The sequence below is a fragment of the Terrapene carolina genome, unplaced genomic scaffold (genome assembly GCF_002925995.2).
Source record: "Terrapene carolina triunguis isolate 2854851 unplaced genomic scaffold, T_m_triunguis-2.0 Scaffold236, whole genome shotgun sequence".
Lineage (NCBI taxonomy): Eukaryota > Metazoa > Chordata > Testudines > Emydidae > Terrapene > Terrapene triunguis.
In genome coordinates this window covers 14756589-14774385 of record NW_020664587.1, presented here as the reverse complement: position 1 = coordinate 14774385, position 17797 = coordinate 14756589, and positions in this window count along the sequence as shown.

Here is a 17797-nt window from a genome sequence, read left to right as displayed (position 1 = left end):
AGCTCCGGTGGGGATTTAAAGGGCCCGGGGCTCCCCACAGCGGCTGGAGCCCTGGGCCCTTTAAATCACGACCGTGGAAGCCGGTCCAGTCCGGCATGGCGTACTGGCTCTTGCTGGTATGCTGTACCAGACCGGACCGGCTTACTTTCACCTCTGCTTCCATTTCTAATCCAAGCTTCCCTCTGCCCTAGAAAAGTGCTATCAACAGCTCTCCAAGTGGCACAACTTTATTTGTGTATTTATTTTTAAATCTAGAGAGAGCTTTCTTGTAGGGGAGATGAGTGACATTTTATTTGGCATCCTTCTTAGGCTGAAAAGGATTCCTTACAGAATGCAACTTACCAAAGACACTTGCTTGTCAGTGAAGGTTACAAACCTATTTAATTAAAGCCAAAGCCAGGGACTGACAGCTGGACTGAGCGGCTTTTTTTAAATACTGGGCAGAGCCTGGAATGGGTTTAAAGTTTCTATAATACCCCCGTATTTATCTCTGAAAGGGGGAAAAGGAACAACCTGCATTTGCATTTTGCACAGTGACCAAAAGAAAATGGACACAAAGCAGTTGCTTTAGAATAACTTTCTGCTTTGCGTTAGCTCTTTTCCAGGATGTTGTTTTACAAATGAAATGCCCAAGACTCTGTACATTTGGGTTTGTGCTTTGCAAAGACCTGACACATCCCAGATCATGAATGCAGAAAAGTTAAACATGGGATGAAAGAAAAATCAACAAGGTCTCTTGCAATCTATTGGCTGACTCACAGGATGTGCCAATTTGGAAACTGGGAACTCGGGATGTTACCCAAACTAAATAATAATACTTTGCAGGTCTTTATTGTCTTTTACAGGATCTAGACCACTTTACAAACACCAGTTAGGCCTCACAATCCTTCTGAGACTTGGGTGCTATTTTACCCTAGTTGATAGGTGGGAAACTGAGGCACAGAAAGGCAAAGTGACTTCTGCAATTTCACAGAATGAGTCAGTGATACAGCCAGGAATGGCATTCAGGAGTCCTGACTGAAATTCCCTTGTGGTGACCACTAGACCGCACTGCCTTACTTGAATACTAATATTTTGCACTTCTGCAGCAGCTTTCATCCAAGGATTCCAAAGCACTTTACAGATATGAAAGAAGACAAAGCATTTCCTGCAGAATTTCCCATCAACACCAGAGTGCAGGAGCAACCCATGCTGGCACAGTTCATTTGATGTCCCCTTCTAGTGGCTTGTCCCGATAAGAGCCTACTAGTGCTGCCAGCTAATGGAGTTACTCAAGTGGTTGCGACTAATGCTTCCAGAGCCAAAGGGGCTGCATTCAAACGTGGCTGCTGGCCTAGACTTGGAATCATTACATAAAAGATTCTGTATTCACTGTACTTCTACTCTGAGGGGTAAAACCCACAAGATACTCAGCATGTGAACTCCATTTCAGATCAGTGGGGAATGAGGTGTGTTCAACACCTTCCCTGAATTGGGCCCTACTCAAGCGCCAGAGAAAGTTTGCTATTGGCTGAACAGAGCAGTTTGAAAGTCTGTCCCACCTTGAACTGGGGGGAAACAACTCAAAAGTTTTCCTGTCCCAAATCAGGATGAAAAGTCAAAATTTCTAATTTTTGTGTGAGAATAATAAATAATAAATACTACTACTAATAATCATTAATAAAAGGTTTGGAACAACTGAAACTTTTCATTCATTTAGATTTCAACTTTACATTTTTTTTAACTATAATGAGTTTCAGTTTCTAAACAAAAGTTCATTTTGAACTAGAAAACTGGAATTTTTCATTTAGAAAATGCTGAAACAAAATGGTTTAACCATTTCAAAACCTTTTTTCCCCCCAAAAATGTTTCAAGTCACAAATTTTGTCAAAACCAACCCTTTCCCGCAAAATGTTTTTGTTTCAATGAATTGCTATTTTTTGACCCCCCCAAAAAAAAAGTTTCCTCAAAAAATTCCCAGCTAGTTCTGGTCCCGTCCCCAGTGAGAAGACATGCACAGAGAGGGACAATAAATATCACAAAAGCAGAACTCAGCCGGTGAACTCCAGGTAACCCACGTATGCATTGTAGTTTGGCCACAGCTGCCTGTATAAAGACATCTTGCAACTGTTCTCCAACTACGACCTAATTGAAACATAAAACTGTATTTCAGGTTTGGGGTTTTTTACAGCTAGACAAATATTGTTCCTTCTACTGGAACATTTGAACATCCAGAATGAGCGGGTGGATCGATAATTCTTCTATTAGATAATTGAAACATGTCTCTTGGTTTACACTAATGCACTTGTTAAGCACTGAGTAATCAGGCCTTGGGCAGGCCTGTGTTGCTGAAGGAAAGATTTGATTTAATGGTCTGTGAGTAGGTACAGAGCTAACTCACTTTGATGCTGTGTGCATAACATACTGGCTCAACCACACTTCATTCAGACAACACCTGACGCCTGCCTTCAGAATCACAACCTGGACTTTTGCGCTGCAGAGACGGGCCAGCGTGCACCTATTCTGCGATTGTGTTTAAATGGGTGTGATCGGTCATTTAGCTACCACTGGTCTGGTCCTAAATTTTCAGATGTGACTAGTTTGGATGCTTCAAGCACCGGGAGGGACCCTATGTGAGATGCCTTAAGGGGCCTCAGCTCTGCAGGACAGAGCGGGAACATGAGCTGTGCGCATGGAGTGGAGCTGGGGAGGGCAGACATGGGCGATCACTCTGCTGAGCGTGCCCTCCCTCTTCATTTAATATCAATATCTTTTTTTTTTTTAAAAAAAAAGACTGGGTTTCAGGCTATTTGCAGGATGAAAGCACACAGTGGGACAACACACACAGTTGGACATTAATAGGTATAATGCACCCTAAACCTGATCCTCCAAAGGGATGAACCCCCCTCTCCCCCCCAACCTAGGGTGCGGGCTGTCCTCAACCCCAGTTGAGGGCTGGAGAGTTTCAGAAAGGAAGACAAATACTTTCTGAGTTTTGAGTTCTTTATCTTGAGATCAATTAACCCCTTCAGTGTTGCAGCAACTCTTAGGGTATGTCTACACTACGACATTAGATCGAATTAATAGAAGCCGGTTTTATAGAAATCGGTTGTATACAGCCGATTGTGTGTGTCCCCACATAAAATGCTCTAAGTGCATAACGTCGGCGGACCACGTCCACAGTAACGAGACTAGCGTCGACTTCCGGCGCATTGCACTATGGGTAGCTATCCCACAGTTCCCGCAGTCTCCGCCGCCCATTGGAATTATGGGTTGAGATGCATTGGTTCTTCATTCCACTGGCCTGGCTGTTACTTGGGACTCCTCCCTGGCTTTTCACAGGCTCCTTTCCTGATTTCCTCTCAGCTGGGAGCTCCGTTACTGGGTTTGCCAATTCGCTCTCAAAGTGAGGTTACGTATCGCATTGCCCTTTCCCCAGCATTCCTTGCTTCAAGCCTACAGTTCCCATGCACCTTGGGGACTCCAATTCTCAGCCTCTTTCCTGGGCTGAAACCAGACTCTGTTAGACCTGTGACCTGCATTAAAGGGCCAGAGAGCCTTGTTACTGCTAAATTCAGAAATGTATACACAATGGTAACAGTCACTTTGCAGCTAATCGAGGAGCAGAAACCTTACCAGATGACTTCACCAAACCAGGACGAACTGTAGCAAATTCTTCATGAGACACCTGCAGGTCGAGAACTCGTTCCTTGAAAGACACTCTTGAATAATGAATCAACACGAGGGCTGCGTGATCTGTTTATGAAGCAAAGCAAAGGCAGAAGTCGTCAGATAAATTATTTGTGGTGAATCATCCATTCAGCTCTATTACTAAGCGGCGTTGGGAGATCTGGGGAACTTCAAAAAGAACCTGACGGAGAGGACTTGGCAAGCGTATTTACATAAATAAGGTTGAAAAGATCAGATCCAAAGGGCTACTTCAGTCACATGGGTTCACCGAAGGCTTCCTTTCTCCTTGTTTACCCAGCAATTTGCCTGTAATTGAATTGGATAATGGAGTAAGTCCTTTTAATTACACTTGTTAGAATGTAGGGTTGGTGACCCGCAGTGCACAGCTCTCTCCTTCGCCTGGAAATTTGTTCCGTATCTCCTTCCAAAGAACAAACTCCAACCTTGTGTAGCACGCATACCAAACACAACAAAATAATGAGCGAGACTCAGGGAAAAATTATTTTGCTGTACTGAACTAATGAAATGCCAAGGTATCTGAGCACAAGGTGAGGCTGCGAAACCAACACAGGCGGCATAATGAATCCCATGCTCATTCAAATTGGTAGGAAACACTAATAGGATTGCATAGGCCACAGCAACTGCGTGGCCAGCAGTAGAATGGCATTGTTCATGTGGGGAACACCGTTCCCTACCCCAGCTTTCAGCAAGGAACTTGGCTGCGAAAGTATTTTTAAAAGTCTAACCCAGCCCATCCTCCAGTCTGTATGTCTGTCTGTAAAATCTTTTAAAGGGACACCATCAGGTTAAAAAATAAAGGACCAGATGCTGATTTACACCAGCTGAGGATCTGACCTATGGTGCTTTTAGAGAACAAATATCCGCACGTTGGGTTACAAAAAAGCACCATAGATCAGTCAAACTGAAAGGAGTGGCAAAAGCTAATTTCATTTTCAGTATTTAATACGCTTTTGTCTCTCTTTCCCCTTGTGTTTCTCTCCACACAGCCAATGAAAGGAGATTAATCTTTTTTTGTTTCTGGTCAATGTTGTTTCCCAGTTCTCCTGTGCTAGCACAACACTGACATGTTTGCATTGCAACGTGCTACAGAGGAAAGTTTTTCTGCTTCAAATGGAAGGGGGTTGGAGAGAGAGTCATATCCTCCACTGGTATAAATCAGCATTGCTCCATTGAAGTCAAAGCCCCAGGACTTTTAGTAGCCAGGGTATTAAATTCTCTGGACTAAGGCTCCCCCTGGCTTGAGTTATGGGAACTCTAATCCAGCCACTCGTGATATGGCTCCGCCCCTGGATCTGCGCCTGACACTGGCTGTTGCCTTATGGAAATACCAGAGTTGCGGCACCTGAACTAGAAAGCTATTAGCTGAGCAATGACTTATGGGGGTGAATAGGCCCCGCTGAGCATCCTGAGGGGCAAAGCATCCCCTCTTGGGGGTACGTTTTACAATATCGCCGAGAGGCCCTAACTGAAATCAGGCTTGTGCTGGGCACTCTCCAAAAACGGCCCAAGAACAGAGCTGGGAATGGAAGCCCAGTCCCGTAGCCTACCCACTAGACCACACTGCCCTCGCAGGTGTCAAATGGGGATCCACTGGGCAGGACAAGCAGAGGCTGGCCAGACTTGCACCTTCTTCTTAAGGCCACTCGGGCCAAGATTTTCAAACGCAGGTGCCTAAAGCCAGTCCCCTAAGTCCACTTTTAGTCACCTAAATAAGTGGCCTGAATTTTGAGAAGTGCTGAGCACCCAGTAGTCCCAGCTGTGAGATTGCAAAGCAGTGGCCAGGGTGAGCACTGGGGCCCCTCCCAGAGACTAGGGGCTGCCCCAGGGAACGAACTCTGGTGACACAGGGCCTTTCATCACCATTTAATCCCCCCCCCACCCCATCCTGTCTGTATTTAATTTTCCACCCAGAGCTGCACACATACAGCATTGATCGCTTGTGACCGGAAGACGCGCCGAGAGCCGGGAATGACAAGACAAAGCAAACTTACCGGCAGCCGGGGCCAGCGAATGGATTTCCATCCATGCAAGGCAGGCGGGCACCTCGCCCTGGCAGGATGGCCTGACTGCCAGCACCGCAAACACGTCCCTCAACTCATCTCACAAGTGATGCTGGCACTGCACTGACTCAGACGGGGAGATGCAGCTGCAGCAGAAAGAGATGGGGCTCAGGTAGGACCAAAGCAGCAAGGGACATCTTTAATTAATTATTCGTACTCTGGTAGCATCTACAGGCCCCAGCCAAGATCAGGATCCCACTGTGCAAGGCACTGTACGTACACAGAGTGAGAGGCAGCCCTGCCCCAAAGAACTTGCAGTATAGGCAGACAAAGGGAGCATTTGTATCCCCATTGCACAGATGGGATCTGAGGCACAGACAGACTGAGTGGCTTGCACAGGCAGGCAGTGGGAGAGCTGAGAACTGAATGCAGCTCTCCGGAGTCCCAGACTAGCATCTTACCTAAAAAGTCTATCAGGGAGGAATTTTGCCATGCTCCTCTCCCAGATCTGAGAAGAGAACCCAGGAGTCCTGACTCCCAGCTCCTGCTTCTCTGTCCCCTAGACGACGCTCTTCTACCAGAGCTGGAAGGAAAATTCCCAGTTCCGTGCTGTATCCTAGACCAGACCACGCTCCTTTCCTAGAGCTGAGCACACAACCCAGGAGTCCAGTCCCTAGCTCCCTGTTCCAACTGCTAGCCAACCTCTCCCCTGCAAGTAAATGAGGCGGTTATCTAAGAGTGAGCAGGGAAGACTTGGTTTGCTTTGCTTCATTAGGACATAATTCTTGAGTTAAGGACACGTATGCAAATGAAGCAATTTGCATGGATAAATAAGGAGCTCTGGGTAGTAACCGAGTGGCTGCTGAGCGGAATGAGCCCCTTTGGTCGACTTCGGTGGCACATCATTTCGTTTGACCAAGTGACTCATCAGCCCTGAGTGGTGGTGGGGAGAGTCCCTCTCTTCCCCTTCTTAAAGGGGTGTAAATATTAATTGGTGTCTGCTAATGGCCCGGCTGAATGAGGGGAGATGTTGGCTCATTACAGAATCATTTTTAGCTTTGAGAAGCAGATGCTCCTGATGTGACGGTGCAAAGAGAGGGACAGATCGTCTTCTGCCCCGGCCACCCAATCACCCTGCTCGTCTTTTGCTCAGCGCAAGCTTCTCTTCTTCCAAAGGCTCTCTGAGCATAATGAGGACGGAGCCAGCAGCCGGAGGAAGATCAAATGGAGATGGGGGCCGATCTGCGCCTGGCCTGCCAGCGAGCACTGTCGGTTCCGTGGGCTGATTTCTGGTTTGCGTACACAGCAGCCCTCCAGCGCAGCCGTTGCTCATTAAAACGCCTCTGCTCTGACTGAGAGACCGGGCAGATTCGAAGCTTCGCCCTCCCTCACGCCATCCCCTCCTGGTTGGCACGTGACCATCCCACTCCCAGCGCCCTCATTACACAGCACAAGAACCTGGCTGCTGCTGGCTCGGACTGACCCACTCCTTTCCCCATTCTGCAGGGCTCACAAAGGTCCAGATCCTCATGACCAGATTCTCCTCCAGCTCAGGGTCAGAGTGGAGGCAGCTTGCGCTTTCTTCCTGCCCACACAGAGGGGTTGGGAGCTGGAGTGGCAGCCCAAGATACATCTCTTGCCTCAGTTGGAGAATAGCTCGGGAGAGTGAACATCCTGGCCATGCCCTCGCCAGCCCCCTCCAGCCTGCCCTGCCCTGTGCCCACGGCTCTGGGCATGGAGCTGTTGTGGAGGAAGCACCACAGGTAGAATAGCCAGTTCTGCACCGGGCGTGGGGGGGTCCATACACAGAGCCAGCTCTGCACCGGGTGTAGGGAGGTCCATACACAGAGCCAGCTCTGCACTGGGCGTTGGGGGGTCCATACACAGACCCAGCTCTGCACCGGGCGTAGGGGCTCTTATACCTGCTTTGTGGCCCCTTACACTAACCTAAAGGGTCAGTGATGAACACGGGATCTTAGAGTTTATACAAACTCCTTCCAGCCGCCCACCTCATGGCCAGAATTTTGCCCTCCTTTTATTTTCTGTGTCTCACGTGCATCTCTCAGTCTCTGTCTCCCTCTTCCTCGGAGAATTTTGTAGAATAATATCGAGTGAAGAAGTCATTCATAAAATTAACGACAAGTGCCTGAGAGTGGCACCGAATCACTCGTCTCCTCTGCACACAATGATAAATCAGCAGGCTGTTGTGCTGATCCTCCAGAAAACCTCATCTCCAGAAAGCCTCTCCCAGCACTTTTCTTGCTGAACTCAGGGAAAGGCAGCGGAGGGGCTGCGGAGAGGACAGCTGATCTGTAACATGTTCCAGGGCTCCTGTTCTTTGTCGATTCACTAACCCCTCCTGACCGATCATTGAACCAAAGCCTGTCGCCCAAACCCACAAGTGGGAGATGCACAAAAAATAAATAAATCCTCAAACTCTTTGAAGGTAAATAGGACATCAGTTAAACAAGAGTGCACTCACCTGGGTGAAATACACAGGTCCACTAAAGCAAGAGCTATTGATTATTCCACTGGACAGTCTGGACTTAGTTAGCACACGCCTGGGTTATTATCATCCCTGGGAGATAAGCAGGAAAAGGATATTTCCTGTTGGCTTTATTGTATGCTCTGTTTTGTTGTTGTTTTAAAAAGCAATTGTAGATTGAAAATATATTTGATGGCAGCGTTTCAGAAATCGCCACAGCAAAACCACTTTGAAATTACTGGGGCAGAGACTCAGCTGGTGTAAATCACACGGCGGTGTCTTCACTGGAATGGCGCAATGTTGATTTATACACCTTGGGGATCTGGCCCCTAGAATGCATTTCAGCCCAGGATTTCAAAGCACTTCATACTTACGGAATGAGTCTGATTGTCCCCATTGCAACAGATGGAGAGAAACTGCGGAATAGAGAGTGGAAGGTGATTTGCCCAAGATAACTGGAACAGAACCCAGGCGTCCTGTCTCCCTGTCCCTCTCCCTAACTACCCAGCATGTATCTCCAGACCTTCCAAATGCAGGCTGAGTGAGCTGCTGGAGGTTCCAAGGGCCACATTTTCTGAAGTGATGTGAGCACATTGCTTACATTTGCCAAAGTTTATGGGGTTACCTGTTTGCTTCTGCATGCAATTCAACAGGTCACTGTTGATCTAGGAAGCCCTACATGACTTGGGGCCTGGCTATGTGGGAATTGTGCCTGTCTCTCTATGCATTACCGCAACAGTTCCCACCAGCTAAGGAGCTCTTGCTAACAGTCAATAGAGGGGGATAATCTGGGTGTTGGAGACAATTGGTCTAAGCAAAAGGATCTCGGTTCAGGTATTCCCTCCCTCTGTTGGTCTACAATGCCGCAAACCAGCTATCGCACTGCAGATGTGCTGTTGTAGCACCACAGTGTAGACACTTCCTACCTCAACAGAAGGGGTCTCTCCATCAATGTAGTTAATCCCTCTCTCCAAGAGGTGGTAGCTAGGTCAATGAAAGAATTCTTCTGTAACCTAACTATGTCTACAGCAGTGGTTCTCAACCAGGGGTACATGTACCTGTGGGAGTAAGCAAAGGTCTTCCAAAGTGAATTAATCTAAACAGAACTAAGGCCACCATAACTCTGAATAAGAGCATGCACACAGGGGTTTAATGTGGCTTAATCGTTCCACTTTAAATTCACACCTTTCGTTAATTCAGATTAACTTTCCAGCGCGTCTCTGTGAAGACAAGCCCACCAGGTATGTTTACACTGCAGTCACAGGGCATGATTGCAGCTTGAGTAACCAGACCTGAGCTAGCTTTCATTTAGCTGGCACAGTGGGCACAGCACAAGCTCCACAACCCTCCCAGAGCCCCAGTGGGGCTAGCCCATGCTTAAGCCCGTGGGGCAGCATTTTTGCTAAACCCAGGGTTGTGAGTTCAATCCTTGAGGGGGCCACTTAGGGAGCTGGGGCAAAATTAGTACTTGGTCCTGCAAGTGAAGGCGGGGGCTGGACTCAATGACCTTTCAAGGTCCCTTCCAGCTCTAGGAAATAGGATATCTCCATTAACTAATTAATAGTACCCAAGCTAGCTAAACAAATGCTAACTTGGGTACACCTGTGTGAGTTGCAATCACACCCCATGCCTGCCGTGGAGACAGGCCCTAACAGTGTGTCCAGATGGCATAAAGCACAATGGGGCCAGGATCTCAGTTGTGGCCTATGGATGCTACTGTAATACAATAATAAGGTGTTTTAAAACCATGTGACATGTGACTGGGTTTACATTGCTGTTAACTAGAACAGATGACGGGTCTGATCCAAAAACTCACTGAAGATCAATTCCCATTGATTCCAATGGGGTTGGATTATGTCCAACGACAGCCCCCATCTGTGGAAGAGTAAATATATTAGCAATCAAGGAAAAGAAGCTTTAGCACCTTTCCATCAGCCCCCCCACCCCCAAAAGCATTCAGTTGGTCGGCTCTTTGATCAATCACTGCAAATCCTAAAAGCATTTCAAAGGTGCCTCCTTTAAGCCATTCGTCAAGCAGGATCCGGCACTTTTTAGTCCTTGTATTAGTACCGCTTGTGGGAGAAATTCACTCGGAGCCCTTGGTTAATGCAGTGAGCGCAGTACATATTTCTGTGCTAGCGCTATCCATTATTCACCCCAGCACAGAGATGTGAAGGAGATTTAATGAAGCCCTGGTTTGGAAGGAAATGTGCTCCCCACCCGCGGTCCCTTCTTTGTGCATGTGTGTGTGTTTCCCTTCATTCTGCACTTCGGCCTCAGCGTTCACTTAAATTGACCCATTTGAAATGTATCGGAGGTGACTGAAAACCAAGCATGTGGCTGTGAAATGAAGGGAAGTGCAGGTCGGGTTCAGCACTCCTGCCAGTGAATCCAACCCCCTATGCAATCAGATCGTCTTGGCGGAAACTGGATGGAAAGAGGTGATGTAGTAATGCTGCCTTATTATTAATGATCTGTAAGGAGGTTGAACCCAGAGATCCCAACAAAAGCCAGGGCCCCATTGTGCGAGGCACTGTACACAGAGACAGTACCTGCCCTGAAGAGTCGGCAATCTAAAGAGACAGATTACGACCCCCCCCATTTAAAACATGAGGAAGACGAGGCACAAAAAGATTAAGTGAGTTGCCCACTTAGGGAGTTTGTGGCAGAGTTGGTAATTAAACTTGGATCTCCTGAGCCACAGTACAGGTCCTAAACCACAAGACTGCTGTCCCTCTGCTTCTGGCCAGCCTCACTAGATTGTAAGCTTTTCTGGTTAGATTGCAAGCTATCTGGCGCAGGTGCTTTCAGTTACTATGGCCTGGTCTACACTACGACTTTAATTCAGATTTAGCTGCGTTAATCCGAATTAATCCTTAACCCGTCCACACAACGGAGCCAGTTACTTCGAATTAAAGGGCGCTTAAAATCGATTTCTGTACTCCACCCCGACGAGCGGAGTAGCACCAAAATCGATTTTGTAAATTCGAATTAGGGGTAGTGTGGCCGCACACCACCGAATTAATGTGGTTAAAATTAATGGGGTAGTGTGGCCGCACACCACCGAATTAATGTGGTTAAAAACCGAATTAATGTGCTTAGTGTGGCCGCGCACAATCGAATTTATACAATCTGTTTCCCAAATTCGAATTATCTAAATTCGAATTAATCTCGTAGTGTAGACGTATTCTATGTGTCTATACAGCACCAAGCACAATGAGGCCCTGATCTCCCCTGGGATCCATAGGTGCTACAGTAATACAAAAACTAACAATAGAATGGGGGGATTTACAGGTGTCATCTGGATGGGATGGTTCCATTAGTTGCTCATTTCTGCCTTTGCAAATCTCTTGTTGCGTTCTGACAAGGACACACTTCTCTCTCAGGTGCGCCAAGCTCGGATGACAACTGTGTGGAGCCGATGAGACATACAAGGGACAGACACATGCTTACGGTCACTTTGGGCAAACCAACTACTGCAGCCTTTTGAAAATGACATAAAGTCACCTCAGCAATCGGAATAGTGCTAACCACAGTGCTTTGCCTTCCAGTGATTTACTGTGTGTGTGTGTGAGAGAGAGAGAGAGAGAGAGACCCTAACCTTATCCAAGATCTCTCTCTTGACTGAAAGGGGCTAACATTTTCTCTGTGATAATTGAAAACTACTGCACAAATATGATGCATGAAGGATATCTGTGGGTGGTGTTAAATCTGGGATGGTGTATGTGCTTAACTGGATAGCCCTTCTGTTAATCTTATATGTACTGGGCCAGAGCCTCATGTACCGGGCCAATTCCTCAGCTGGTGCAAATCCTTGCAGCCCCAGGGCACTCAGTGGAGCTATGCTGATTTATGCCAGCTGAGGATCTGGCCCACAGGATGTGTTTCTTCCTAACCTCATTAGGAATATCTATACAGTGTCCTTATTTCATTTCACCCTATCAGGTATAGACACAAAAGTTGTGAATTATGGTGCTGATCCTGCCAAATTTTGCTCATGCAAGTTCTTTCTTATGCAATTCACCTACTGAGCTTAATGGGACTGAATAAGGGAGCAAGGACAATGCCTATGACCAAGGATTTGCAAGGTCAGCTCTATGACCCCAGTCCACCAAAGCACTTAAGCAAGTGCGTAACATTAAGCATGTGAGTATTCCAGTTGAAGCCAATGGGACTATTCATGTGGTTAAAATTAAGCACTCGCTTAAAGGCTTTGGTGGATCAGGGACTATGTCTTGAGCATAACTTCAGCGTTTTAGTGGCATTTGTATAGGAGATGTGGATGGATCGACAGCTAGAAATACCTTGGGCCTCATTTTCCTCTGGTTTGCACAGTATTTACACCTGTGCGGGAATCCAACCAGACCATTCACTTATTACCAGCGTAGTATTTTATGCTCACTTTCCACAAGTGTAAAGGACTGCACAAGGTTTAAGGATTGAATTTTAAAATCTTTTAGTTGTATCTTAGGGAGAGATTCTAGACCCTTTAACTGATTGGCTCTAGGCACATTCAGTTTGGAGGACAGTGAGATCAGATGGCAGCTTTGCCTAGCCAAGGAGCAACATGTCCTGGGAAGAATTCTTTTACCTACTAACCTGAAGGGGGAGAGGAGCCACCAACTAACAAACAGATGAAAGAAACGGCCTTTTCGCTGAGAGGCCATAGAGCAAACTGACACACCACCACAACAAGAAAAGGAAATGGAGCAACAGATACTAAGGCACGAACTACCATCAGAAATGAACTCATGAGAGTCAGAACCGCTGATCTGACATGGAGAACAAAGACTGGGAGACTCAGGGCAGGTGAATAAGATACTCATTGAAAAGAGAAATCAGTCACATTCCTGCAGGAGTACACAGAGAGATCCTCCCCCCGAAGAGAGATTGGGACAGTCTGTGATTTTGGAGTGAACTGAGAAAAGACAACAGTGAGGGTGTGAGCAGTCAGCGCACTTCTAAAGTGATTTAACAGGCGGTAGGGAGTGTTGGGGTATGGAATCCAGGAGCTTTAACAGCCTTCCCTGCAAACTTTTAGATCATTCTCCATTCCCAGAGGTAGGAATAGAACCCAGGAGTCCTGGTACGCTCCTAGCTCACCCTCACTTCCCAGAGCTGGAAAGAGAACCCAGGAGTCCTAGTGATCTTGCAACTGTAGCCCATTCTCCTTTCCTAGAGTTGAGACCAGAACTCAAGGGTTCTGACACTCATGCTAACCACTCTTCCTTATTACAGATAACTCCAGTGCAAGGGAATGTGGAGAAACTTTATGATTTTAAAATACAACCTTTTCTGAGACACAGATGTATTGGCACAGGGCAAGCATATGTGTGAGGCCCAGGTGATTGCTCGGTATACAGAAGTTATGCAGACAGTTTATTTATCCTAGGACACAACAGGCTTTTCAAGTCTGTGAATGATTTCTGAATTGTGATTGTATTAATTACCAAGCAACACTTAGGCCAGTTTCAACTGTGTTGGCTAGTCTAATTATTATTACTGTTAAATGCATTTGATTACACATCAGCAGCCATGCAGGATATATTATGTGGATGTTTCATTCAGATAAAAATAATGAATGATATTTAACACAGAAAGAAATAGCTAGCTGGCACAGGGCTAAAATCCCTGCTGAACCATCCATCATTCAGGATATGTCTACACTGAATTCTAAACCTGGGTCTGTGGGACCTGTGCTTGTGGACTCAGTGTTTTCAAACCCAGGCTTGAGCATCCACACTGCATGTAAACCTGGGCTTACAATTGCTGGACCTGGGTCTCACAACCCTGCTAAATGCAGTGATACTGCACTGTGCAAATCTCCCAACTCAGGTCTAGGGTTTGAGCTACTTCCACACTGAAAATTGACAGGGCTTGAACCTGAGTTTCAGCAGGACTTGGGCTAAGACCTTTCTCCTCCCTTCCCCAGGTGGGTCCTAGGACCTGGATCTGAGCGCTTGCTGACCAGACAGATTTGTGTATGGACCGTAAGGAGGAGGGTGTGGCTCAATCCTAAATTAGAGCCTGGGTTTAACAATGCAGTGTAGACATACCCCCATAGACATTGTAGTGTGACCGATTTAGCCAATGCAAACTCTTGAACTAGTCATGAAGCCTCTATTCTCTATCATCCTCTTTCTACCTGGATAGGATGAATGCTTCCTCGAGTAGCTACATGCACAGAGTTCAATGCTACGTGTAGTAGGAGTGGGGCCTCTTTGTTGGAAGGCAGGCCAGGCCCTTAGGGTCTAGCTCTAACCAGAGCTGTGCGAAGAAAGGCCATTCTGTTTCACGGAGGATTTCAGTATCTGGTTTTGTTCCAAGAAGAAAGGAAAACTAAAAAGTTTGAAATTCTCCATGAAAGGGAAAGCCCTGGGGTCCACAACTCAGGGACAGGCCACATGGCTCGCTGCTCCAGAAATGCAGACCCTAGAAGCCCGAGGGTCTCTGTGCCCACAGCAGGCTGCCCTGAAGCGAAAGACCATGAAATCAACTGTATTTCAACCTCCAGAGTCACAGTGCAGCTGAAGATGCGTCCTATCATTTGATAGGCAAAACAGGGTCTAATCTTCCGAGCTCCATGCTCATGACTCCTGAGTTCTAATCCTGGCTCTGTCACCTGTTTGGCAAGTCGTTGAGGTCCAGCTATTTAAATGTGGCCACTCGTTTTCAGTGCCAAAATGTTTGGGCACCTAACTTGAGAAAACTTGAGCCTGAATTTCAAAAGGGCAGAGCACCCACCATTCCCAGAGATGCCAATGGGAGCTGTGCAAGGGACACGTATTTCACCCTCCACTCCCTCATTCGCCTTCCCAGTGGGATTGATGGGGCATTAGCATCGTGCCCCTTGGAATGAGCCGTCGGGCCTAAGGTGTCTCAAGTTGACCACCCTAAAAATCAGGGCATCCAGAATCAGTGGCCACTTTTGAAAACGTTGTCCTTAAGCTCCCTGGGCCTGAGATAAAGCACTGGAGTTACTCCAGCTCTTCACTGGGGCCACTGAGATCACATCTGCACCCATTTATGCCATAGATACGCTATCATTCATGATCATCATCTATATTATTATTTTGCACCAAGCAGCTCTCCCAGGTTCTGAATCACACTATCCAAAGACTTGGGGGGAATCCTGTCCCCATTCAGGACAATGGGACTTTTGCCATTGACTTCAGTGGGGCCAGGATTTCACCCTTACACTGTAAAAAGAAAGGGCTTGAAAAAAATATGTATACTGTATTGTGAATGGGAATGGAAATCTCTTCCTGACTCTGCTATAAAGTAGCTTTGGAGGAACCTGGGTGTATTTTCCTATCACAAACATCTGTTCATCACAATATAACAGCCACCTCACCTCTGCCATCAGAGCTATAAATTGCAGAGATTGGAAATAACAGGTTTATTGTTTCTGAGATGATAGTTGCTGAGGAATTTTATGGTGCACTAGAGAGATGGGGGTGCTCGTTTATAGGCAGGTGGTGCTTTTTGAAGGACTGCGGGACTCTATGAAACTTATCCTGCTGCTAAAGTCCCTGGTTTAAAGAAAAGCTATTCCCTTTGATTCATTTCTGAAGTGCTACGATCAAATCCAATGATTCAAATTCAAGTACATTTAGTGATGGACTCCATGTCCATTGAAATCAATGGGAAACCTCCATAGGTCATTGGATCTGGTTGCAAAAGCAACAATTTTACAACCTTATGCACACCAGTGAGCTATAGAAGCTAATAAGTAGCTTCATTTACTGGTGTGAGTAAGCACTCACCAACCTAAGTAGGAAGCTCGGATCACTGCCTTTGTATTTATCACTAATAGTAATTTGTATTACGGTAGCACCTGGAGGTTCCAACCAGCATCCTGGCACTGAATGTACAGTAAGACAATCCCTTCCCCAAAGAACTGTTTACCAAGCACATCCCATCCCTGAAAGTATTTAACAGCCATCCATGATCTGCCGTAGATCTCCTTGTCTGTCTCAGCGTATGCAGTGGGGGATGGATGTGTGCAACCGGTCTTTCCACGTTTGGTTCCTTAATGACTTTTTTCAGCTTCAAAACCTCTAAGGACATGATGTCTGCTTCCTTGGCCCATAAATAACGCCAGGAAGTATGAGGCCGTGGCTGCGGCAGTAACTTTGAGTGATGGCTTTTAGGTCTAAATGTTCCTTTGAAAGCCTATTCTTTTCCAGACCGGTGCGAACACAAGCCATTGGCTCCCGTATTTATGTGACAGCATTCAGCGAGCGCAGGGAGCTGATGCATTAACGAAGGAATGTTTCATGTGTGTTCCTTTTGGGCTCCCGCTATTCCCTTCGCTGTTCTTCATCTTCACCCTCTTGCACGCTGGGGACATGTGGTTCCCCTTGCCCTCCCTCCTTCTTCCTTCCTTCCGATATGGTGACTTAGCATTTTGCTCCTCCGGATGAGTCTGAGATTGTTTGGTATCTTCCCACCGGGGCGTGATTTTATTTTCTGGGAGCCTCTGCTGCTCTTGTACGGCCGGCTCTGCAGCCTAGAATCACAATAAAGCAGCCAGGGAGATGGTTCCTGGAAGGTGCTGAGCTGCTCCAACTTCTGCAAAGTGCTGAGCCAGCAGCAGGCACTAAGGATCTGGCAGGATCGAGCTTTGCATTCACCCTTCCCCCATCTCATGTTTTTATGGACATAAATTAAGTTTAATACCAGAGCAAATGTGCAATGTTATTCAGGGCCGAGTGAGCCCATGAACTGAGCACTGTACTGGAGAATCACTTTTTTTCCCCTTCTCCTTTTTGCATTTTAATGCTTGATCTTTTCCAAAAATAGCTGCGCTGCTTGGCCCTATTAATACGGCCTTAATAAAAAGTGCTCTTAATGAGAAGATCTTGAAAGCTCTGCTTTGGATTTAATAAGCCAGGCAAAACAGTTATCCCAGCAACCAAGCTGAAGAGCTCCTCAGGAATGTGACCGCATCCTCCTCCCCTGGGCTGGGGTTGGAATGGGGGGGGCACAGAGGTGGGAGACACAAAGCAAAATGTGCGGAGAGAGAGTAGGGTGACCAGATGTCCCGATTTTATAGGGACAGTCCCAATTTTGGGGTCTTTTTCTTATATAGGCTCCTATTACCCCCCACCCCCTGTCCAGATTTTTCACACTTGCTGTCTGATCACCCTAAGGGAGAGAGAGAGAAGGGGCATCTCAGAAGAAACTGTGAAGAAGAAGAGGAATGAACAAAACACAAACACACCCTTATAAGCAAAGAGGGCATTACGCTCAAGGCAGCGGCGTGGGACTTAGGAACATAGGAACGGCCATACTGGGTCAGAGCAAAGGTCCATCTAGCCCAGTATCCTATCTTCCAACAGCGGCCAATGCCAGGTGCCCCAGAGGGTCATCATCAGGTGATCCATCCCCTGTCGCCCTTTTCCCAAGAGCTTGGGGTTCAAATCCCAGCTGCACCACAGCATAGACAAGTCACTTCCCATCTCAGTGGAGGGTACTAATAATTCCCTTTCTCCATTCTGTCTATTTACATTGCAATCTGCCTGACGCAGGGACTGTCTCTTACTCTGTGTACAGGCAGCCCATAGCACAAAGGGGACCTGATCTCGTTCAGGCTCTACTGTAATCCCATTATTATTAA